The sequence below is a fragment of the Tamandua tetradactyla genome, chromosome 3 (genome assembly GCF_023851605.1).
Source record: "Tamandua tetradactyla isolate mTamTet1 chromosome 3, mTamTet1.pri, whole genome shotgun sequence".
Lineage (NCBI taxonomy): Eukaryota > Metazoa > Chordata > Mammalia > Pilosa > Myrmecophagidae > Tamandua > Tamandua tetradactyla.
The window spans coordinates 209993594-210019020 of NC_135329.1; the positions used below are offsets into that span (position 1 = coordinate 209993594).

General features: G+C 40.2%; 1 protein-coding gene and 3 pseudogenes across 2 annotated transcripts in view; 3 read left to right on the forward strand and 1 right to left on the reverse strand.

Annotated features, from left to right (window-relative positions):
• LOC143678249 (UDP-glucuronosyltransferase 1A3-like) overlaps positions 1–25427 on the forward strand; it is a 70672-nt gene that overhangs the window by 15099 nt on the left and 30146 nt on the right. The window lies entirely within an intron of this gene.
• LOC143678568 (small nucleolar RNA SNORA70) lies at positions 5498–5615 on the forward strand (annotated as a pseudogene).
• LOC143678252 (UDP-glucuronosyltransferase 1A3-like) lies at positions 8070–17657 on the forward strand (annotated as a pseudogene).
• On the reverse strand, positions 21996–24010 carry LOC143678248 (dnaJ homolog subfamily B member 3-like; annotated as a pseudogene).

The following is a 25427-nucleotide window of genomic DNA, read 5'->3' on the forward strand; positions in this document are numbered from 1 at the left end:
TCTTTGTTTCTTGCTTCTGCTTTTGGTGTCATATCTAAAAAGACTTAGCCTAGTCTATGATCATAAAAATTTACACCCAGTTTTTCTTCTATGAGTTTTATACTTTTAACTCTTGTATTTGATCACTGATCCATCATCTTCAGGCTCATGAGACCTAGGCAGCATAGGCCCCAACCTTAAACTTTTCCCAGCCTTCCTAGTACAAACTTCTGTCTCATTGTTTCTGATTAAGTGAAATGCACATCTCTGAGCTAATGACTATGGCCAAGAGCATGAGATGTACCAAGTGTTTGAAGCCTAGGGCACATGTTCTGTCTGTGCGCTGTGCTACATATAGAGAGTCTGGGAGATGGGTGGTTGCTGGAGCTGGTGGGGGGCGGGGGGAGGGGAGGAAATGACTTGTTCAGCCTCAGAATTAATCTACAATTAAAGGTGTTTTCTCTTTAGATTTCAGATTTTTTCATTTCCAGATATCTTATTAATACATTATCTTAAAGTTTTATCTGTGTGTTTTGCTATGTTTCTTTTCAGAATATGATGGGCACAAATTCAGAATGTCTTCACGGCATTAAAGGATTATCTGGAAACCCTTAAAGCAATTGTTTAGGGCTTATGCCCTTTTTATATTTTAAGTCTCTGTCTTTTGTTCCCCTTAGGTATTTTTATTGTTGTTGTGATACATGTAGTTACTTTTTTTTTTAACCAAACACATAACGCAATAATTTTCCAAGACCTGAAAAGAATTTTATTAGGTATGTGTCTTTTTCCATTAATGTTTCATGGAGTATGGAAGCTTTCTATAGTAAACACTAATCTTTATTCTTTGGTAATTGTATTATATCTTCTCAATTTTTACTATTAAAAAATTAACTTTTTGGAGGTATTTCTTAAGGTTCTCCTGGAAAATGCAGGACATCAGGACAGAACCCATGGCCACTGACTCCCCTTGCAGTGATGCTGTTGCTCCTGTACACTTGCTTCTCTTTAAGCCACAAATTCCTAGACAATGGAAAAAATTATTATAAGAATATAAAAAATGTTTCTGTCCTCATCTTATACTGTCCTTCCTTTTCTTGATGATCTGCCCAAACAGCTTATTCCCTTTCTCATACCAGCTCTGCCCTGCTCGCCTGTCCTGTGGTGTCAAGAAATTGGATTGAGTTAGTGAATGAGGAAGAGAAAAGCAGAGCATTGAGCATCCCTTTTGAAAGTGTTCAACATTCTCACGATGGTCAAATGCCTCATGGGTAGAAAACAAAGGAGTCCCAGCATGTGTCATTCTGTGTATACAGCCAACTTCCTTCCAGGTTTATGTTTGCACAAAGGAGCCTCTTGTGCATTAGTCTTTGTCCATTCATGCCAAGGTGTTGTACATGAATTAAATGTAAAGTGGTTAGGTTTGGATTAAGCAGGATTTTCCACTCTGGTTTACTGTGGAAAGTAGCAACAGCTAACATTTGTGGAGTAGATCTATATGCAGGAACTGTTCTATGCACTATGCTTTAATTATCTCACAAATACCAGGTGGTGCCATGTTCCAGCTGTAGTCTTCTCATCAGCCCCTTTTGCTGATGATTATTGCTATAGCCTTAAAATCAGTAAACCCGCTTAATCCTCAAACCAATACCTAATGCTTCCTGTACCCAGCACCTTACTAGTTGAATAAATGATGGCATTCAAAAGGATAGGCCTGGGCGAGCCAGGGTGGCTCAGCAGGCAGAGTTCACACCTGCCATGCCGGATCCTGGGTTCGATTCCCAGTGCCTGCCCATTTGAGAAAAAAAAAAAAGGATGGCCCCAGTTCCCAGTTTGTCTTTGGGTCTAAGATGTGTTTCCTGTAGACAGCATATAGAAGGATCCTGTTTTTTAATCCATTCTGCCAGTCTATGACTTTTGATTGGGGAGTTCAGTCCATTAACATTTAGTGTTATTACTGTTTGGGTAGTACTTTCCTCTACCATTTTGCCTTTTGTATTTTATATATCATATCTAATTTTCCTTCTTTCTACACTCTTCTCCACACCTCTCTCTTCCGTCTTTTCGTATCTGTCTCTAGTGTTCCCTTTAGTATTTCTTGCAGAGCTGGTCTCTTGGTCACAAATTCTCTCAGTGATTTTTTGTCTGAAAATGTTTTAATTTCTCCCTCATTTTTGAGGGACAATTTTGCTGGATATAGAATTCTTGGTTGGCAGTTTTTCTCTTTTAGTAATTTAAATATATCATCCCACTGTCTTCTTGCCTCCATGGTTTCTGCTGAGAAATCTACACATAGTCTTATTGGGTTTCCCTTGTATGTGATGGATTGCTTTTCTCTTGCTGCTTTCAAGATCCTCTCTTTCTCTTTGACCTCTGACATTCTAACTAGTAAGTGTCTTAGAGAATGTCTGTTTGGATCTATTCTCTTTGGGGTGCGCTGCACTTCTTGGATCTGTAATTTTAGGTCTTTCATAAGAGTTGGGAAATTTTCAGTGATAATTTCTTCCATTAGTTTTTCTCCTCCTTTTCCCTTCTCTTCTCCTTCAGGAACACCCACAACATGTATATTTGTGCGCTTCATATTATCATTCATTTCCCTGAGCCCCTGCTCATATTTTTCCATTCTTTTCCCTATAGTTTCTGTTTCTTTTTGGATTTCAGATGTTCCATCCTCCAGTTCACTAATTCTAACCTCTGTCTCTTGAAATCTACCATTGTAGGTTTCCATTGTTTTTCCATCTCTTCTACTGTATCTTTCATTCCCATAAGTTCTGTGATTTGTTTTTTCAGACTTTCCATTTCTTCTTTTTGTTCATTCCTTGCTTTCTTCATGTCTCCCTCAATTGACTGATTTGGTTTTTGAAGAGGTTTTCCATTTCTGTTCATATATTCAGCATTAGTTGTCTCACCTCCTGTATCTCATTTGAACTATTGGCTTGTTCCTTTGACTGGGCCATATCTTCAATTTTCCTGGTGTGATTTGTTATTTTTTGCTGGCATCTGGACATTTAATTACCTTAATTAGTTTATTCTTGAGATTGCTTTCACTTATTTTACCTAGGGTTCTCTTGCTAAATGAGTTTGTTGTCTATCTGTTCATTGACCTTCAGTTCAGCTTTTTCTGGGCCTCTAGCTTAAGTTTTGTTTAACAGAGCGTAATTTTTCAGTTCTTGTTTTCTTGTTTCTTGTCCTGCTTTTAATGTGCCTTTTCCATCCCCATCCTTAGGAGGGTCTACATAGGTATTACAGACTCCAGCCGGGTTTTCTTGGACTAGGCTGGCCTCCTTTTGGGGGGAAGGAATCACCTGCGTCAGTTTTCCCTGAGTGTGAGACCCAGCAGGTTGAAAGACTTTCCTGTGAAGTCTCTGGGCTCTGTTTTTCTTATCTTGCCCAGTATGTGGCACTTGTCTGTCTGTGGGTCCCACCAGCAAAAGATGTTGTGGCTCCTTTAACTCTGGAAGGCTCTCCCTCCTGGGGGCATGGTGGAGACAGAGGAAAGGTTGTAGGCTGGTTTTAATGGCTTCAAATTGCAAAGCCCTGGGGTCTGAATTCCTTGAGAGAGGGATTCCACCTGAGTTGTGTTTCACCCCTCCAGTGGGGAAGGTTCAGGTGGGAGACAGCCCTGAAAGCAGCCTGTTTCTGCATTTGGGGCAGTTGCAGCTGAATCCAGAGGCAGCCAAGCCTCCATAGAAACAGCCTCAGAGGGCTCTGTTTCGTCCACTTTCCTCTTTTTTGGTTAGCCCAATAGGCGACCTCCGCCTTGACCAGTTTCGCCTGAGCTGAGGGCCTATTTTTAGTAGTCAGAATTTGTTTATTAATGCCACTATTGGTGTTTGGTTGGACTCAGTCCCTGCTACTGTTAGAGACTCTTTCCTTTCCCTCCGGGAAGCCACCTGTGGGGGAGGGGCACTGGGTGCCGGCCGCCGTGGCTTGGGGAACTGCGCGCAGCTTGGGGAACTCACTGTTCCAGAGACTCACAGCCAGTCCAGCTGGTCCAGACTGGGGTACGCTGTGTGTTCAGTCACTGTTGTGGCTCTGGGAGCTGTTCTGTACTGTTTCTGGTTATTTAGTAGTTGCTCTGGAGGACGAACTAAAAATGCACACACATTACTAAGCCACCATATTGGCCCCTCAGTTCCCAGTTTGGATGATGCAAAAGGAACTTCAGGATCTTCTTCTGATGACCCAGTATATCAGTCTCCCATGGCTGCCTGTATCAAAGTACCATAAACTTAGTGATGTAAATAACAGATTTATTATCTTACATTTGTTGACGTCAGAATTCTGCAGTGGGTCTTACTGGGCTAAAATTAAGGTTTCAGCAAGATTGTGGGCTTTTCTTGAGGCTCTTGGGTGGGGATGGGATCTGTTTCCTTGCCTCTTCCAGCTTCTAATGGCTGCCCACATTCCCTGGCTAGTGGCCCCTTCCTCCATCTTCAAAGCTAGCAAAGGTTGATGGAATCTTTCTCATGCTGCATCACTCTGGCCCCAACTCTGCCTCCTGTTTCCCTTGTGATCACATTTGGCCCACCTGGATAATCCAGGACAATCTCCTCATCTCCAGGTCTGTTTATGAGTGAACTTTTTGCTCCTTAATTTGCCTGTGCCATGTAGCATAGCATATTCACAGGTTCCTGGGAGTAGGATGTGGACACCTTTAGGGGGACTATTATTCTGCCAACCACACAGTTGCCACTGTTCTGAGGATAGGGAAGCATGCCAGGCCACAGAGGATTTTGAATCATGAGGAGTTGGGAAACAGCACTAAAATTTAGATTTAAATGCCTTCTGATGTGTGTGTGTGTTTATGATAGATACCAAATGCAAGTCATCTTTATACTTGCACATTATCTTTATACTAATATTAGATGCAGAACAAATGGGCTAAAAAGTAAAAAATTGGGAAGCACTACTCTCCTACCCTACTTGTTCAAATCCACACTGTGGATGCAACCTTCTTTGTAATGTTTTGAATAAAGTTGAAACATGAGTCATTGATGTAGCAAGCATTTATTGAGCACCTACTGGGTGCAGGTACCTACCAGGAATTCATGATAGAAAGATAAATGAGACTAAATCCCATCAGTGAGTGACTAGCAGTGAGATGGAGGCACAATCTAGACATTGATACTGTCAGTTATAACAGTCTGTTATAACACAGAACATGGCTGTGGGAACAAGGGGGCAAATGATTCTGCTCATGGAGAAGGTATCGGGATACTCCACAGAATGTCGACCACTGAGCTGAACCTGGCGGGTTTACCAGGACTTTGTGAGGTGAAGAAAGGAGGCAGTAGTCATCGTCCAAGACAGAACCCTGTGAAGAGTGTGCAAAGGAAGAAAAAGACAGAGAACGAGCCATTGGGTGTTGGCAGAGAGTGAGGTTTGTAGTTAGCAGATGTAGGCCAGGGGTTTCAAACTCAGAAGCCAAATAATTTCAAAGATTTAAAAAAGGAGAGGAGGTGGGGACTGTGGAAAATTGAACACCTTACATCCTTACATCCTTCTTCTCATTCCTCCCCTGATGACATTGAATTTGAATTACTTTTAAAATACTGGGCTCTGCAGACAGCAGCCTCCTTGGTTGTGTATGCAGCTGCTGCTCATATGGGTTGCCCAAAGAGACCTTGGAAATAGGCCTTATTTGTTGATGGTCAACATCTGTGGATGGACCTTGTGTGTGTCCAATCTAGGACGCAGACAGTTATGCAAGGTGCCTTTGAAATGTCCCAGGGCACAGAAACCAGGGCCCACATCAGTCAAGTCACCATATGCATCTGCACCAATGTTCAACACAAGGAGCATGTGACTGGGGTACTAGGCAGGGCCAAGGTCAAGTTCCCTGGCCACCAGAATATCCACATCTCCAAGAGGTGGGGCTTTACCAAGTTCAGTGCTGATAAATTTGAAGACATGTTGGCTGAGAAAAAACTACCTCAATCTGGATGGTTGGGGGGTCAAATACATGCCCATCATGGCCCCCTAACAAGTTGTGGGTCCTGCACTCAGGTAGACCTTCCCAGCACTTCCCTCACTCAACTTACATCAACAATAAACTACTTCTGGCCATGTAAAAACAAAAAGAAACAAGCAAAAATCCCCGGGCTCTGTTCTCCAAAGTGAACCCATTCAGAGGGCATCCTTCTGCCCCAGAGCTGTGAAGGGGCTTCCTCTGAAGGAGCCAAGAAGCTGCACTGCAGGGTGCACTAAAGGTATGTGGGTGCCATTCTGCAGGCAGGGCCCAGCCACCTGGGAAGGGATGCCATCATTTGGTTGAAGGGTTACTTATTCCAGAGTCTCTTACTAATTTAGTGATTCACATTCATTTGTCAAGTATGTCTTGATTTTTACTTGATCTCTGTGCTTGGTGCTGAGGGTGTCCACATGTATAAGCTATAGTCTCTTCATCCAAGAACCTAGTGGGAAAACCAATATATACACAAACAACTGCAACACACTAGTTGTCAATTTCCAGTAAGAGGCATTTTGATGATTTCCCTTTTAGTTTTTTGACTATTTCAGTGTATAGTGCATGGGGAAGAATGAGGGGGCAGGGACAGCCTCAGAAAGATAGCCACTGTTTACAAAATTTATATACACAACTCAAAGTATCCCATGTAGGCGGTTTTCAAGTGTACCATTCAGTGGTATTAATTGCATTCAGAATGTTGTGCCCACATCACCACCATCTGTTACCCAAACTTTTCACTCCACATCCCTTAAGCTCTACGTCCCCATTCCCCTCATGCCCTGGCCCCCGCTAACCTGTAATCTACCAGGTGTATTTATGTATTTTCTAGTTCTAGGTAATTCATATAAGTGAGATTATACCATAATTGTCCTTTTGGGTCTGGGTTATTTCACTCGACATGATATCTTCAAGACTCATTCATGTTGTAGCTTGGATCAGAACTCTGTTCCTTTTTATGACTGAATAATATTCTTGGATGGCTAGACCACATTTAATTTGTCCATTCATCTGTTGAAGGACACTTGGGTTGATTCCACTTTTTCACTATAGTGACTAATGCTGATATGAACATTGCTGTCCAGACATCTTTTGAACACCTGCTTTCAGTGCTTTGGGTTGTATACCAAGAAATGGGTTGCCAGGTCCTATGGTACTTCTCTGTTCAACTTTCTGAGAAACTGTCCATTTGATTTCACAATGGTTGCACCATTTCACAATCACACCTACAATATAAAAGGGTTCCAATTTGTCTGCATCCTCACAATGCTTGTTCTTTTCTTTACCTTTACATTAATCTCTATCCAATGAGTATGTTCCACAGTGGCTACACTATCTTATGTTTCAACCAGCAATGAATGTGTGCTCCTATTTCTTCACATCCTCTCCAACACTTATTATTTTCCATTTTTAAAATAGTTGCTACCTTTTTTTTTGCATGGGCAGACACCAGGAATCGAATCCAGGCATGGCAAAGGAGCGCTCTGCCACCGAGCCACCATGGCCTGCCTTTTTAATTTAATTTTATTTATTTATTTTTTTGCATGAGCAGGCAATGGAAATCCAACCTGGGTCCCTGGCATGGCAGGCGTGAACTCTGCCACTGAGCCACCATCACCTGCCCAGTACCCTTTTAATGAGTGTGAAATGCAAATTTTATTTGCATTTCCTGATGACCAATGAGGGTAAGCAGATTTTCATGGTACTTATTGTACATCTCCTTCAGAGAAATGTCTATTCAAATCCTTTCTCATTTTAAATTGGGTTATTTGTCATATTTGTCAACTAAAAGTCAACATACCTGCCCGTGCCATGGCCAGGAATTGACCTCCGACAAAGTCTGAACATGAAACACAACATGTCGTAAAGGTCCTGAGGGGGAATCCACACAGAGCCCAAGGCCAGGCTAGTGCCCACGCCCTGTATCTGTGGGGAGCCGACCTGGGTGTCGCGGGGTCACCCTGCACACGTAGGCCTCAGTGAACTGCGAATTTCTTCCCTGGGGTGGGACAGCCTCCTCCCCAAGTCCTTGTGTCATCCTCAAACCCTGAGCCCAGGAGGTGAACTCCAGATGGTCCCAATTTGAAAGCCCTTCACCAGTGCCTTCCTGACTTTAGGAGGAATACAGGGAAGAAAATGAGCAGAGCAAGCAGCCCCTCCCCATTTAGAGAAGGCTGTCCTGGCAATGTCACACTTTTCCTCGGTGTTACCCATTGATGGGAGGAAGAGGGTTTTCTTTTTTTATTATTATTTTAGTTTTTAGGTAAAGGCTTAAATATTCTTTGTTGACCTGCCACTCTGACCCCATCCAGTGCAATAAATAAAAATAAATAAATGAATGGAACAACTAATTAAAAACAGACAAAGGAAAACAATTCTAGGCCAAATTCTTAAAACAAAACTTCTCTGGTTTGAGAATTTATTGATTGTTCAGATGTAGGGAACTGACCTTCAATTTCCAAATGGCTGGATAGTAAACTATTGTCATTTTCCTTATGAAATATGTGCTTGGATTTTTAAAAAGGTCCCAAGTTTTTCTAAACCCTAGATAATTTGCAAATCTCTGATTCCCAAAGCAAAAATTCAATGAAGTAATTAATAACTTACCAAAGCATCTAAAACATCAGAGTGGAAATTGAGATTAAACATTGCCAAGTATATCCAACACTTATTTCATTGCATTGGCACTTGTGCTACTATTTTAGATTATTATGATTCACTTAACATTCAACGTAACTCTCATAAGTGCACTGTTGGATGAAGTAAAAGAATAATTTATACTGGTATAGTGTCTTATTTTTATTGTTTCCAGTTTGACCAAGTAAAGTTCAATTACAGATCTTCTCATTTTGTTTCATATATTCCCTCATTTGAAGTATTCTTCTCCAGTTAAGTATTTTATTTTCTCATGAATAGACATGACATGTATCATAAAACATTGTTTGTATTTTGAGCTTTGTATTGTGACTCTGATCAACTTTTAAGGTTCAGAGTTTATTTAATTGGCTTTCTTAAATATTGTAATAGATTTTTAAGAGGCAGAGAGGAAAGCGTTCAAGATGGGTGAGATAGTGGCATGATCAGCAGAGTTTTCCAGTGGGAATGAGGCCTCATTGACCCCCTCAGAGCTCAGTTAGAACATGAGAGACAGCAGTTCACAGGAGAAGGGGAGGCAAGGAGATGAAACCAGTGCCCCACACCTGTTTGGGCACTTGGATGAAAGATAAGAGAGTGGACGAGCACGTGACCCTGAGAAGGCAACAGGGTCAGGGGAATTTATTGGAGTGAGCACAGAGGGTCATCCTATATGTAGATAGAGGGGCCTGCCGAGTGGGTGGAAGGTTTATTCTGTAATGATTCACTTAAGGAGGGTCTCTGCCTTCCAATCACACTCCATATTTCTCAGTGGCTCGGTAATAATTAGGTTAGAAACTCAAGTGGAGGCACAGGCTTGTGTGGAGTCAGCCACCGTGGATTCTGCAGAGATGGTGACTGGCCTCCAGCTTCCCCTGTGGCTGCTCCTGGGGCTGCTGCTTTTCTGGGCCTTGGGTGGGAAGGTGCTGGTAGTACCCTTTGAAGGCAGCCACTGGCTCAGCATGCGGAAGCTGGTGCAGGAGCTCAGCACTAGAGGCCACCAGGCCATCCTCCTCATGCCAGAAGTGAACATGCACATCAAAGGAGCTGACTTTTCCACCCTGAAAACCTGTGCCACTCCCTACACCCAGGAAGAACATGATCATTTCTTGGTGAAGCAGACTCAGGTGAATTTTCAACAAATACATTATCTGAAGGTGTTTTATTTTTTGGAAAAACTAAATTTTATTACTACCAAAAAGTATTATGTAGACAAAGCTCATTCCCAGAGAATTTATTGGTTCTTATCATATATTAGAATACCAGTTTGGAAGCTTTTTTCAGAATGCTCTAAATTTTTTTCATAGAGCTCATGTTGGTTCTACCATCTTGTTTCTTGGTAAAGGTGTGTCTGAAATAAAATCTGCCTTCTTGGCAAAGATAACTCTAACATGAAATATACAAAATGCTTTGGTGGTGTGCCTTCTGCGACCTTACCTGCACCCTTTGGTTCAACCTCTACTTGCCCCTCGCCAGTCAGTTCAGTGCTGATATGGCCTTTTCTTCTCTGCAAAATGTATTTTAGCACTAAATGTATGGCTCATAAATACTCCTCTCTGTGCATGTGCATTTACCTCACCTGAAGGATTAATCTAACCTCATTTCTTCCATTTCTGCATGGTCTCTCTTGTCTGATGCCTTTTATTTTGTAGCTAGTTATGGTTGTAGTGACTCCACTTTCTCCTACATGACAGTCCTTATTTGATCTTTTTTATTTATTTTTTTAAATTTTTTTTTATTAATTAACAGAAAAAAAGAAATTAACCCAACATTTAGAAATCATACCATTCTACATATGCATTCAGTAATTCTTAACATCATCACATAGATGCATGATCATCGTTTCTTAGTACATTTGCATCAGTTTAGAAGAACTAGCAACACAACAGAAAAAGATATAGAATGTTAATATAGAGAAAAAAATAAAAGTAATAATAATAGTAAAAACAAACAAACAAAAACAAAACAAAACAAAAACCTATAGCGCAGATGCAGCTTCATTCAGTGTTTTAACATGATTACTTTACAATTAGGTATTATTGTGCTGTCCATTTTTGAGTTTTTTTATCTAGTCCTGTTGCACAGTCTGTATCCCTTCAGCTCCAATTACCCATTATCTTACCCTGTTTCTAACTCCTGCTGGACTCTGTTACCAATGACATATTCCAAGTTTATTCTTGAATGTCGGTTCACATCAGTGGGACCATACAGTATTTGTCTTTTAGTTTTGGTTAGACTCACTCAGCATAATGTTTTCTAGGTCCATCCATGTTATTATATGCTTCATAAGTTTATCCTGTCTTAAAGCTGCATAATATTCCTTCATATGTATATACCACAGTTTGTTTAGCCACTCGTCTGTTGATGGACATTTTGGCTGTTTCCCTCTCTTTGCAATTGTAAATAATGCTGCTATAAACATTGGTGTGCAAATGTCCATTTGTGTCTTTGCCCTTAAGTCCTTTGAGTAGATTCCCAGCAATGGTATTACTGGGTCATATGGCAATTCTATATTCAGCTTTTTGAGGAACCACCAAACTGCCTTCCACAGTGGTTGCACCATTTGACATTCCCACCAGCAGTGGATAAGTGTGCCTCTTTCTCCACATCCTCTCTAGCACTTGTCATTTTCTGTTTTGTTGATAATGGCCATTCTGGTGGGTGTGAGATGATATCTCATTGTGGTTTTGATTTGCATTTCTCTAATGGCCAGGGACATTGAGCATCTCTTCATGTGCCTTTGGCCATTTGTATTTCCTCTTCTGATAGGTGTCTGTTCAAGTCTTTTTCCCATTTTGTAATTGGATTGGCTGTCTTTTTGTTGTTGAGTTGAACAATCTCTTTATAAATTCTGGATACTAGACCTTTATCTGATATGTCATTTCCAAATATTGTCTCCCATTGTGTAGGCTGTCTTTCTACTTTCTTGATGAAGTTCTTTGATGCACAAAAGTGTTTAATTTTGAGGAGTTCTCATTTATTTATTTCCTTCTTCAGTGCTCTTGCTTTAGGTTTAAGGTCCATAAAACCGCCTCCAACTGTAAGATTCATAAGATATCTCCCTACATTTTCCTCTAACTGTTTTATGGTCTTAGACCTAATGTTTAGATCTTTGTTCCATTTTGAGTTAACTTTTGTATAGGGTGTGAGATATGGGTCTTCTTTCATTCTTTTGCATATGGATATCCAGTTCTCTAGGCTCCATTTATTGAAGAGACTGTTCTGTCCCAGGTGAGTTGGCTTGACTGCCTTATCAAAGATCAAATGTCCATAGATGAGAGGGTCTATATCTGAGCACTCTATTCGATTCCATTGGTCGATATATCTATCTTTATGCCAATACCATGCTGTTTTGACCACTGTGGCTTCATAATATGCCTTAAAGTCAGGCAGCGCGAGACCTCCAGCTTCATTCTTTTTCCTCAAGATGTTTTTAGCAATTCGGGGCACCCTGCCCTTCCAGATAAATTTGCTTATTGGTTTTTCTATTTCTGAAAAATAAGTTGTTGGGATTTTGATTGGTATTGCATTGAATCTGTAAATCAATTTAGATAGGATTGACATCTTAACTATATTTAGTCTTCCAATCCATGAACACGGTATGCCCTTCCATCTATTTAGTTCTTCTGTGATTTCTTTTAACAGTTTTTTGCAGTTTTCTTTATATATGTTTTTTGTCTCTTTAGTTAAATTTATTCCTAGGTATTTCATTCTTTTAGTTGCAATTGTAAATGGGATTCGTTTCTTGATTTCCCCATCAGCTTGTTCATTACTAGTGTTTAGAAATGCTACAGATTTTTGAATGTTGATCTTGTAACCTGCTACTTTGCTGTACTCATTCATTAGCTCTAGTAGTTTTATTGTGGATTTTTCCCGGTTTTCGACGTATAGTATCATATCGTCTGCAAACAGTGATAGTTTTACTTCTTCCTTTCCAATTTTGATGCCTTGTATTTCTTTTTCTTGTCTAATTGCTCTGGCTAGAACCTCCAACACAATGTTGAATAATAGTGGTGATAGTGGACGTCCTTGTCTTGTTCCTGATCTTAGGGGGAAAGTTTTCAATTTTTCCCCATTGAGGATGATATTAGCTGTGGGTTTTTCATATATTCCCTCTATCATTTTAAGGAAGTTCCCTTGTATTCCTATCTTTTGAAGTGTTTTCAACAGGAAAGGATGTTGAATCTTGTCAAATGCCTTCTCTGCATCAATTGAGATGATCATGTGATTTTTCTGCTTTGATTTGTTGATATGGTGTATTACATTAATTGATTTTCTTATGTTGAACCATCCTTGCATACCTGGGATGAATCCTACCTGGTCATGATGTATAATTCTTTTAATGTGTTGTTGGATACGATTTGCTAGAATTTTATTGAGGATTTTTGCATCTATATTCATTAGAGAGATTGGCCTGTAGTTTTCTTTTTTTGTAATATCTTTGCCTGGTTTTGGTATGAGGGTGATGTTGGCTTCATAGAATGAATTAGGTAGTTTTCCCTGCACTTCGATTTTTTTGAAGAGTTTGAGGAGAGTTGGTACTAATTCTTTCTGGAATGTTTGATAGAATTCACATGTGAAGCCGTCTGGTCCTGGACTTTTCTTTTTAGGAAGTTTTTGAATGACTAATTCAATTTCTTTACTTGTGATTGGTTTGTTGAGGTCATCTATGTCTTCTTGAGTCAAAGTTGGTTGTTCATGTCTTTCCAGGAACCCGTCCATTTCCTCTAAATTGTTGTATTTATTAGCATAAAGTTGTTCATAGTATCCTGTTATTACCTCCTTTATTTCTGTGAGGTCAGTAGTTATGTCTCCTCTTCCATTTCTGATCTTATTTATTTGCATCCTCGCTCTTCTTCTTTTTGTCGATCTTGCTAAGGGCCCATCAATCTTATTGATTTTCTCATAGAACCAACTTCTGGTCTTATTGATTTTCTCTATTGTTTTCAATTCATTTATTTCTGTTCTAATCTTTGTTATTTCTTTCCTTTTGTTTGCTTTGGGAGTAGTTTGCTGTTCTTTCTCCAGTTCTTCCAAGTGGACATTTAATTCCTGCATTTTTGCCTTTTCTTCTTTTCTGATATAGGCATTTAGGGCAATAAATTTCCCTCTTAGCACTGCCTTTGCTGTGCCCCATAAGTTTTGATATGTTGTGTTTTCATTTTCATTCACCTCGAGGTATTTGCTAATTTCTCTTGCAATTTCTTCTTTGACCCACTCGTTGTTTAAGAGTGTGTTGATGAGCCTCCATGTATTTGTGAATTTTCTGGCACTCAGCCTATTATTGATTTCCAACTTCATTCCTTTATGATCCGAGAAAGTGTTGTGTATGATTTCAATCTTTTTAAATTTGTTAAGACTTGCTTTGTGACCCAGCATATGGTCTATCTTTGAGAATGATCCATGAGCACTTGAGAAAAAGGTGTATCCTGCTGTTGTGGGATGTAATGTCCTATAAATGTCTGTTAAGTCTAGCTCATTTATAGTAATACTCAGATTCTCTATTTCTTTATTGATCCTCTGTCTAGATGTTCTGTCCATTGATGACAGTGGTGAATTGAAGTCTCCAACTATTATGGTATATGTTTCTATTTTCCTTTTCAGTGTTTGCAGTGTATTCCTCACGTATTTTGGGGCATTCTGGTTCGGTGCGTAAATATTTATGATTATTATGTCTTCTTGTTTAATTGTTCCTTTTATTAGTATATAGTGTCCTTCTTTTTCTCTTTTAACTGTTTTACATTTGAAGTCTAATTTGTTGGATATTAGTATAGCCACTCCTGCTCTTTTCTGGTTGTTATTTGCATGAAATATCTTTTCCCAACTTTTCACTTTCAACCTATGTTTATCTTTGGGTCTAAGATGTGTTTCCTGTAGACAGCGTATAGAAGGATCCTGTTTTTTAATCCATTCTGCCAATCTATATCTTTTGATTGGGGAATTCAGCCCATTAACTTTAGTGTTATTACTGTTTGGATAATATTTTCCTCTAACATTTTGCCTTTTGTATTATATATATCATATCTGATTTTCCTTCTTTCTACACTCTTCTCCATACCTCTCTCTTTTGTCTTTTCGTATCTGACTCTAGTGCTCCCGTTAGTATTTCTTGCAGAGCTGGTCTCTTGGTCACAAATTCTCTCAGTGACTTTTTGTCTATAAATGTTTTAATTTCTCCCTCATTTTTGAAGGACAATTTTGCTGGATATAGGAGTCTTGGTTGGCAGTTTTTCTCTTTTAGTAATTTAAATATATCATCCCACTGTCTTCTAGCTTCCATGGTTTCTGCTGAGAAATCTACACATAGTCTTGTTGGGTTTCCCTTGTATGTGATGGATTGTTTTTCTCTTGCTGCTTTCAAGATCCTATCTTTCTCTATGACCTCTGACATTCTAACTAGTAAGTGTCTTGGAGAACACCTATTTAGGTCTAATCTCTTTGGGGTGCGCTGCACTTCTTGGATCTGTAATTTTAGATCTTTCATAAGAGTTGGAAAATTTTCAGTGATAATTTCTTCCATTAGTTTTTCTCCTCCTTTTCCCTTCTCTTCTCCTTCTGGGACACCCACAACACGTATATTTGTGTGGTTCATATTGTCCTTGAGTTCCCTGATACCCTGTTCAAATTTTTCCATTCTTTTCCCATTAGTTTCTGTTTCTTTTTGGAATTCAGATGTTCCATCCTCCAAATCACTTATTCGATCGTCTGTCTCTTTAAATCTATCATTGTAGGTATCCATTGTTTTTTCCATCTTTTCTACTTTATCCTTCAATTCCAAAAGTTCTGTGATTTGTTTTTTCAGTTTTTCTATTTCTTCTTTTTGTTAAGCCCATATCTTCTTCATGGCCTCCCTCAATTTATCAGTTTCATTTTTGAAGAGGTTTTCCATTTCTGTTCATATATTCAGCATTAGTTGTCTCAGCTCCTGTATCTCATTTGAACTATTGGTTTGTTCCTTTGACTGGGCCATATTTTCAATCTTCGGAGCGTGGACCGTTATCTTCTGCTGGCGTCTGGGCATTTAGTCAGATTTCCCTGGGTGTTGGACCCAATAGTTTGGAAGATTTTTCTGTGAAATCTCTGGGTTTTGTTTTTCTTATCCTTCCCAGTAGGTGGCGCTCGTGGCAAACGTTTGTCTCACGTGTTTGGTAGGGATCCCCCCAGTCACCATTCTCCATGGCTGGGGATTTCTGATACAATTCTCTCAGTTGTTCCGGGGGGCCGCATGTGGTGGGGTCGCCAGCTGCCGCAGCTTGAGGGGACCCTGTGGCTCCTTTATTAATGCCCCTATTGGTGTTTGGTTGGACCCAGTCCCTGCCACTGTCGGAAATTCCCTCCTCTCCCTGGAGGGGTGCCGGTCGCCGGTCGCCGCGTCCCGGGGAAATCACCACCGGACCAGGAAGCTGCCCACGGGGGAGGGGTGTCGGTCACCGGCCGCCACGGCCTGGGGAACTCGCCACTGGACCAGGAAGCTGCCCGTGATGGAGGGACATCGGTCGCCGGCCGCTGCGGCCTGGGGACCTCGCCACCAGACCAGGAAGCCACCCGCAGGGGAGGCCACTGCGGCTTGGGTAGCCCTCTGATCCGAGACTCGTAGCTGGTCCAGGAAGCCGCCTGCAAAAGAGGGGCGCTGGCCGCTGCGGCTTGGGAAACTTGCCTCTCCGAGACTCTCAGCCAACCCGGGAAGGAGGAAGGGAGGAGCTCCGGCCGCCAGCTGCCGCGGCTCGGGGGAGCACACGCCGCTCGGGGATCTCACCGCAGCCGAGTCTCGCAGTTAGTCTAGCCAGTCCAGACTGGGGTATGTTGTGTGTCCATTCCCTGCCGTGGCCCCGGGAGCTGTTCTACACTGTTTCTGTTCACCTAGTAGTTGCTCTGGAGGAGGAACTAAGACGCGCGTACCTTACTAAGCCACCATCTTGGCCTGAAGGTGTTTTTTAAAAGTATAGAAATGTTGAAAAATATAACTATTTTCTTTCAAAAGTCTTGTACAGGGTTACTGCATGACAGTGACCTGATCAGGTCCCTGAATGCCAGCTCATATGATGTGGTTCTAACTGACCCCATTTACCTCTGTGGGTCCTTGCTGGTTGAGTACCTCTCTGTTCCTGCTGTGCATTTTTTGTATTTCATTTCATGTGACTTGGATTTTGAGGGTACGCAGTGCCCAAACCCTTCCTCGTATATTCCTAAGTTATTAATGATTAATTTAGATCACATGACGTTCCTGCAGTGGGTCAAGAACATGCTCTACTCTTTGACCCTGAAATATATTTTCCATGTTTCTTACTCTCCCTATGCAAGCTTTGCCTCTGAGTCCTGCAGAGACAGATGTCCCCGGTGGATATTTTCGTATACGGATCTGTGTGGCTCTTCAGAGGACACTTTGTGATGGACTATCCCAGGCCCATTATGCCCAACATGGTCTTCATTGGGGGCATAAACTGTGCTCACAGAAATCACTGCCTCAGGTCTGTATGGGTGCCTTCACCCAATCAGGGTTCCCAATGGAACCCATTTTTTTTAAAACTTACTTTCAAGTGTTTCCTCATCTGCCAATTCTTTCTAAAGATGTCTGTCTCTCTTGCTAACATCTCTCTAGTAGTGTGGTTAAGTTAGCATGGTCACTGAAAGAAAGAGTTCATGGGTGGGAGTCCGTAATATGATGAAAGCAACTGCATGGCTCAGACAAGATCTTCCACTGGTAGAGGTGCTGTGTTTGTTGTTGTGCAGTTTTCTTCTGCTTTGTAGGAGCAGAAAAGCTGATCCCTCTGTTGAACTGAACTTTGTCAGATTTTTGCTTGTAGTGTTCAGTAGAAGGATAAAGCAGCCAGAAAATTGCATTTGTTGACAGGATAGGTATTAGAGGTCTTGTCTTAGAAGAGATGGAGATGTGATTACAGATGATCCAATCAGTCAATCCAGGTAGAAGTTTCAAAAAGGTCAAATAAATTAACTGGAAGTGAGACAGTGCCAGAAAGGGAAGACTGGGGTTCTCCATAGGAGAAAAATAATGAATTCCAACATTTCTGAATTTTTCTGACAAGATGGTCTCTGACCTGGAATTGGTCACTGGAGTAGAGTGTGGGGATATTCCAGATTTGGGAAGGCATCATGGCAGTTGCATATCAAAAGATGTCTTCTACTTGGAACACTGAAACCATGAAAGGATGGTAGTAGGGGTCATTGAGATCAAATCTAAACCTAAGAACCCACGAAGGTGGAGTCAGGATGAAGAGATATGAGTGTAATTGGCAAAGGGTTTGTTAGGACGGCTGACTCATCTCACCCCACCCTAAATTTCCATGGTGGACACTATTGTTTTACCAATAATTTCTGAGGAATCTTACATTAACACTCAGTATTTGGGTTTGTTTGCTTGAATTTTCAGGGTCTGGCTTTTTTTTCTTCATTCAGGGAAATCAGCCCATTTATGTCGTATTCACCTAATTTATATAACTCTTCTGATCTTTTATAGTTGATGTGTTTTTATTCTGTACTTTTTTTAAATGAATGTATTCTTATAAAGTACCTCTAGTCTCCATTCTTCTTTTTGATCCTATCAGAAGGTATTTATTCTTACTTGATTTTCCCCCGTTATTAATGTGTTCTTAAAATTATAAATATAAATTCATCTACTGGATTGTAAAACTGCTAAAAATTTGGAAGGTATTTAAAATGAATTGTTGCTATTTTCTTTTAGTTTGTGATTATGTTCTCTGGAGTTAACTGCATTGGTTCAAATCTTCAGTTTCCTTTTTCTCACTGGATGAGCTTGCTCATAATCAGTCCCCAATAACAAATCACTCGATGAATACTATATCACCATTATTATTACTACAATCTAAATATTGCCCAGGTGGACAAGGTGTGTCATCTGGAGACTGGCTGTCAGCCCCACTTGACCTTAAGTGTCCATGATCCTTGTGGTCCAGCATCTACCTTGACTGTCTCCACAACTCAATCCCAGCAGTAGTTTTCTTGTTTATTTTGTCATTTGTAGTTCTTATAGACTTGCAATTTTGGGTTAATCTCTCTAAATACAATGGGTATTTATGAAAAAAGCCCACCTGTATTTCTGTCCATTTTTAGACATGTTGATGCCAATTTATTTACTGCATAAAAGATCATTAACTTGTGATCTTCATCATGTACTATTCATGATATGTTCAATATTATGATTTTTGCCCAATTAAGTTGTTTTTTAATTTTGAGATGTTATCTACTTATTTGGTTTAGTTTACTCTTAGATTTGACTACTTTAATTTGCTTTTATAATTTTTCTGTAAGATGAAAGATCAAAGTCTAAGTCTTTTATATGTTTGCTCCTATCTTTCTTCCTTAATCTAAAGGCTTAAGAGATACTGAATTATTTTATTGGTCTTCTCAAAGAAACAGCTTTTTGATTTGCTTATTCCTTCTGTACTTTTAAATTCTATTTTGTTAATTATAACTTATTTTTAAAATTAATTATCTCATCCTTGTATTGAAGCATTATATTGTTGACGGCTATAAATGAAACTTTTTCTATTGGTCTTAGGTTTTATCTCCCTTTAATTGTTCTTAAGAGAATTTTAATTTCAGTTTTTGATTTCAGCTTTAATTTAGTAGCTAAATAGGAGGCTTTTTTTGTATGGGTATGCACTGGGATTCGAACCCAGGTCTCTGGCATGGCAGGCACGAGCCACCGTGGCCCCCCCCGAGGTTTTTTCTTAATTTACATATAGTTAAGGCTTTTGGCCTTTCCCATACATTTTTTCAAATTATTTTGTATAATAATTTGATTTTTTATGAGTGTGAAGCCATTGCTTTTGACAATTTCTTAATAAATCTTCTTGTGGTCTAGTACAGAAATATTCTAGGAAATACAGTGCAAGCCACATATGTAATTTAAAATGATCTAGTAGGCACATTTTAAAAATAGTAATAAAATATAAAAATTAATTTTAACAATATATTTTATTATCATATTTTTAATATATTTATTTATAATAGAAAATATCCGTTCAGCATGTATTTATTATAAAATCATTAACAAGATATTTTCCAGTCTCTTTTTGCATACTAAGACCTCAAAATATAGTATATATTTTACACTTGTAGCCTATCTCATATGGACTAAGCGCACCTCAAGTGCCCAATAGTGATATGTAGTGGGCGGGCTATGGTGGCTCAGCAGGTAAGAGTACTTGCCTGCCATGCCCAAGGACCCGGGTTCAATTCCCAGTGCCTGCCCATATTAAAAAAAAAAAATAGTGATATGTAGTGGCTAGTATATTGGACACCATAAGATCAATATTTGTCAATGTTCCAGGATACCTCTAAAAATGTTTGTTTTTGTAAGGGTCTCTATATAGCTAGTATTGACTTGTTGATTACACAAATCAATTTTTGTATTTCAAAAACACATATTAAAATATCCCCTTCTAATTGAATTTTGGTCAGGTTTTAGAGTTTTAATAATTTTTGACATATATTATAATACATTTTGACATATATATATATATATCTTAGTTTGCTGAAACTGCCAGAATGCAACATATCAGAGATGGATTGGCTTTTTTTTTTCTCTTTTTTGGTACAATACCATTAGCTAATCTACAGACATTTTTTCTTTTTTTAACTTTTGATTTGTATAATATAATATAATATAATATAATATAATATAATATAATATAATATAATATAATATAATATAAATATAATATATATATATATATATACAAAGCAAAGGAAGAGAAAAGCAATAGTTTTCAAAGCACTCTTCAATGAGTAGTTAGAGGACAGATTCCAGAGTTTGTCATGGGCTACTGTATGATCCTCTCTGATTTTTTCCTTTTAGCTGCTCCACAATATAGGAAGCTAGAAGGAATAAATATTTTTCTACGTCACAGTCGACCATTTTTTTTCTTTTTTGTGAAAAATAACATATATAAAAAAGCAATATATTTCAAAGCACATCACTAGAGTTAGTTGTAGAACATATTTCAGAGTTTGGCATTGGTTACAATTCCACAATTTTAGGTTTTTACTTCTAGCTGCTCTAAGACACTAGAGACTAAAAGATATATCAATTTTTTAAAATTAATTTTTAAAAAAATACCAAAAAACACCAAACAAATGCAAACATTCTTAACTTTTTGATCATTCCGTTCTACATATATAATCAGTAATTCACAATATCATCACATAGTTGCATATTCATCATCATGATCATTTCTTGGAACATTTGCATCTATTCAGAAAAAGAAATAAAAAGACAATAGAAAAAAATTCATACATACCATACCCCCCACCCCTCCCGCTCACCGATCACCAGCATTTCAATCTAAATTTATTTTAACATTTATTCCTCCTATTATTCATCTTTATTCTATATGTTTTACTTGTCTGTTGATAAGGTAGATAAAAGGAGCATCAGACACAAGGTTTTCACAATCACACAGTCACATTGTGAAAGCTATATCATTATACAATCATCTTCAAGAAACATGGCTACTGGAATACAGCTCTACATTTTCAGGCAGTTCCCTCCAGCCTCTCCACTACATCTTGACTAACAAGGTAATAACTATTTAATGAGTAAAAATAACCTCCAGGCTAACCTCTCAACTCTGTTTGGAATCTCTCAGCCATTGACACTGTATTTTGTTTCATTTCACTTTTTGCCCTTTTGGTCGAGAAAATTTTCTCAATCCCTTGATGCTGAGTCTCAGCTCATTCTAGGATTTCTGTCCCACTTTGCCACGAAGGTCCACACCCCTGGGAGTCATGTCCCATGTAGACAGGGGGAGGGTGGTGAGTTTGCTTGTTGTGTTGGCTGGAGAGAGAGGCCACATCTGAGCAACAAAAGAGGGTCTCTTGGGGGTGACCCTTAGGCCTAATTTTAAGTAGACTTGATCTGTCGTTTGTGGGGCTAAGTTTCATATGAACAAACCCCAAGACTGGGGGCTCAGCCTATAGCTTTGGTTGTCCACACTACTTGTGAGAATATCAAGAATCCAACTTGGGGAAGTTGAATTTTTCCCCTTTCTCACCATTCCCCGAAGGGGACTTTGCAAATACTTTTTTATTCACTGTTCAAATCACTCTGGACAAACCAACAAAATCTCATGTCCTACTCAAGGTTCCACGTACTTATGTTGTTCAATTAAGCTATCTACATAAGTTATTAGGAAATGCACTAGTCAAAATATAAATTTTGTACCAAATGAACATTTTTTTGCTTTAGTCTCACACATAAGGTAAAATTTTAAAATATTAATTACCATCTATTTTCAGCACCCTGCTGAATTAGGTATTCTCACACCTAAACATGTATTTTCTAAAGTTTTCTTCTGTATCCTGTACTATACCATATACTTCCCTTTCACCTCCAAATCTTCAGGATGTTTCTTTTGTACTGAGAATATTTCACAACCCTTCAGTATCATTTCTTTTTTTAAGGTTACATAATCTCCATCCCACCTCTTTGGTACTACTAGATTCCAATTTCAGGGTTTTCTTGAATGGTTACATCAAATACTTGATTCATTTCCAGATTGTAGGCAAATGAAAAAGACCCACTGGTGTAGGTTAATCACCCCCCAAAATATTTGCATCCTACTCCCCGGAATCTGTAAAATGCTACCTTATGACAAACGGGACTTTGCAGATGTGGCTAAGGATCTTGAAATGGGGTGATTATCTTGGGTTATTTGGGTGTCCCCAAAAGTAATCTAAAGTGTCCTTATAAGAGGCAGAGGGAGATTTCATCAGAGAAGGCGGCAATGTGTAGACTGAAGCAAGATGCTATGCCTCTCCAGGAAGGGGCATGAGCCAAGGAACACAACTTTAGAAGTTGGAAAATGCAAGCGAGTGTGGCCCTACAATTGCCTTGATCTCAAACCAGTGAAATTAACTTCAGACTTCTGGCCTCCAGAAGTTTAAAAGAATAAACGTGTGCTGCTGTAAAGCACCAAGTTTGTGGTAGTTTGTTACAGCAGCTTTAGGAAACTAATACAGCACTTTGCCAGGTTTATCTTTTTAAAAAAGCTTTGGCTTAACATTAAACAGTCAATTTTTATTATTTCACCAGTATTCATGTGCAACTAAAAATAATCATCTTAAACCAGAAGTATTATCACTAACATACTCTCATTTCTCAGTATAATGTACAAAAAGTTGAAGTAAAGCCAGCCACCTTGTCAATGTTAACTTCACAGCAGACAAACTACCTGGCTTACAGTTCAAACAGAATGAAAAGGCAAGGTATAGGCTGCTGTGAACATTTTGTCCTAGGAAATAATCATGGGCTCCTTGGGATTAAGTTTAATAAGTAGCAAAGAGCCTACAGATATTTAGAACAGTGTTAAAGACAAACAGAGGCCCTATTTATGAAGTCCCAACAATAACAAACAGTTTGCAAGAACTGTTTATAAATTCTTACATACACCTGTTCTGAAAGTAGAGATAATTTTCAATTTTCAAAAAAAAAAAAAAAAAGTCCTGTTATTCTTCAAAATGTGTCTGAGGCAAATGTGACCTGGAACTACTTGGTGTCGATGCGCAGCTCTTTGCCATTTATTATTAGGGATTTTAATTCCCCGTCTTCTTCCACTTCCACCTTCTCTTGGCCATTCTCAATGACCCTCTTAGTAATGATTTTTTTGCCATTAACTATTTCGGTGGAAGTCGACATGGATTTGAAGTTGCCGGTCCCACCGCTACTACAGGACATGGAGAAGGAAGAAAGGCCCCCATTTCCCAGGGAACCAAAGGAAGAAAATCCTGTATCAAAAGAAGAAAATCCACCCCCAAAAGCTGGAAATTCAGTGAAGGTGGAGAAAAGGGATGGGGACCCTCTACTTCTGCTTCCCAGGAACTCCTCTGACCACCAAAAATGTTCTCCAGCGGGTCTCCGAAGAAGTCAAATGAAAATGGGTCCCTGCCACCAAAAAACTCCCTGAAGACATCGGCGGGGTCGCGGAAGGCGAAGACGTATTCGAAGGGGTCCTCGAAGGGCCCGCTGCAGCCGCCACCATTGGCTCCTGCTTCACCGTATCGGTTGTAAACGTCCCGTTTCTTGGCGTCTGACAACACTTCGTACGCCTCAGCCACCTGTTTGAATTTCTTCTCCGCTTCCTCCTTGTTCTCAGGATTTTTGTCGGGGTGCCACTTGAGCGCCAGCTTGCGGTACGCCTTCTTGATGGCCAAGGCCGAGGCCTGCCGGGGCACACCCAGCACCTCGTAGTAGTCCAGCATGCTGGACGGCGGGGTCACAGGCCGGGGGCGGGGGCCCAGCGGGGCCTCCCCGGCTCTTGCGGGCCTGAAGCCACGACGATCACCTGCTGCTTGCAGCCCCGGGGTCTCGGGCCAGACTGCGCCCCGCGTCTTGGCTTCCCCGGCTGGGGCGCCCCTTGTGACGCAGCCCCGTCTCATTGGTGGGGCGCCCCTTATCACGCAATCCCGTCTCATTGGTGGCGCACCCGTCCTGACGCAACACCGTCTCATTGGTCAGGGCCAACTTCGGTTCCGCATCCCAGAATGCAGTGCTCCCAGGGCTGGTCTACGGGCTGCTCTACGACGCCCACCCGCCCCGCCCACCCCAAGCGGCCCCGCCCGCCCCGGCCCCAAGCGGAGCTGTGGTTTCGGGAAACAGCAGGTAAAGGATCGATGAGGGGTAGTGGGCGCCGTGACTCCCGCTGGCTTCGAAAATGTTTTTGGTTTTGTTGTTTAAAGTTGATTTTGCATCAGGCTTTTCCCAGCGGCCTGGGGTTGGGGGAGGGTGGTGGGAGTGTTTAAGCCGACCCTGGGTTCGAGGAAAGGAAGTTATATCATCTGGGACGCAGTTCTGAAACGTTTTGGCCTCAGGCCCTGTTTGCTTATGTTATGTGTGTTATAGCTTACAATACTTAGAATATAAAAGTTCATTAATCAACTTAGTAATAAGACCATTATATGCTAAGCTAAATCATGTTTTTGTGGGGAAATTACTATATTTTTCAATCAGAACAGTTTAATAAGAAGAGTGGCAATTTTTTTTTGTACGTTTTTTCCAAAAACCTCTTTAGTAATGGACTTCGTGGCCGAGTTAGATTCTCATACCTGCTTTTGCATTCAGTCTGTTGCTATATTCCATATAGCCTCAGGAAAACTTCCCGGTACACTTATGAGAGAATGAGAGGGAAAAAATTCACATAACGTTATTATTATGAAAATAGTTTTGACTTTACAAAATTCCCCTGAAAAATTCTTGGAAACTCTAGGGTTCCCTGGGCCGTACCCCAGGTCGAGCATATCAAATCTTTAGAATCTATGACCATATTTTTAGTGCCGGCGCTAAACTTGGGTTATACATTTGGTGAATGTGGGAATTGACAGTGGATTTTAAGTGTTAGTTCTAGGTTCCAGGGCAGAAGTGCAATTGGATTGCTTAGCAGTGGTCCTTGGTAATTGTAGAGAGTGTGGATCTCCTGCTCTTCAGACCAGTAGGCAGCATTCCTGCTTCATGGGCAGAGTCGTGGTCCCAAAACATCCAGGTAGACAGCAGCCTCCAAAAGGTCTGAGGCTTTGCAGGATGCAGAAAGGTCATAACATCATCACAGTGGTGACCCTGTGTGTTTACCGTCTCTTTGCCCTGTGTAATCTATGCATGAACTCTTCTGACATTCAGACCCTGGAAGAATTGCCCTGTGAATTTCAGAATTGCAGATAAGGGCATGACAAACAGCAAAAGCATTGCAACATCTTTTTGCTCACCCTAGAATGTAGGTCCTAGGGAATAGAGGGGAGAGCACGCTTCAGGGTTTGTGTGCGTGTGCGTGTGCGTGTGTGTGCCCATAGCTTTAAAGGTAGCAGTTTGTATATGAAC